This window comes from Solea solea, chromosome 8, assembly GCF_958295425.1.
Source record: "Solea solea chromosome 8, fSolSol10.1, whole genome shotgun sequence".
NCBI lineage: Eukaryota > Metazoa > Chordata > Actinopteri > Pleuronectiformes > Soleidae > Solea > Solea solea.
Genome location: NC_081141.1, coordinates 5343214 through 5344034, shown reverse-complemented (window position 1 = coordinate 5344034; position 821 = coordinate 5343214).

Below are 821 nucleotides of genomic sequence, written 5' to 3'. Positions count from 1 at the left end.
GTGCACCGGTATTGGCCATAACGTCAATAATAACCACGGAAAACACACGTCGTTCGGACTGGGAAGCTGTTTTTTAAGGGTGAGTGACAGAGGAGCGGCGCACAGTGCCCGGGAATAAGCGTGTAATCTGGAGTATCGGATTCAGTGTCCTGGTGAAACACCACGCTGGCAGTGAATGGAGTCTTTGTGGAGCTCTGTGGCTCACGGCCTCATTTGCATGTAGTGATAAACGTTGTTTACACTGGACATACAGCTCTGTGAAGTGGTAGGTAAACGCAGCGGGAATGATAGATTTACTGCCTCACATGGGAGCCAGACGCTGATGTAGTGAGCACACACTTACACAGCTGCACACACACACACACACACAATACCAGTTCGGGCAGCAGGTATGCAAATATGAACTACACAGAAACAGACATGCAAACACTCATATGGATCATATTGAGCAGCAGGGATGTAACACGCACACACACACACACGCACACGCACGCACGCACACACACACACACCTAGTACAGACATGAAACATTATCCTCTCTCCTGCATCATGATAAATGTCCGTTTCTTTCCTCCATGGCCCGTGTTCACATTTCCAGCCGATCCGTCAACATCGTGCTTGACCAACGTTTATTTTCTCCATGTAGATTAGATAAACACATAGATATAAGCGCAAGCTTTTGTGGGTGGGGGGGTAGAGAGGGGGGACTGGGTCTGACCAGGTCCAGTGCCTCTTTCCAGGGTGAAGAATCCCCTCTTTAGGCAGACTCGGCAGGCTGTAAAAGGGAGGGGGACCAGGGGCCACACTGGGCCTCCATTCC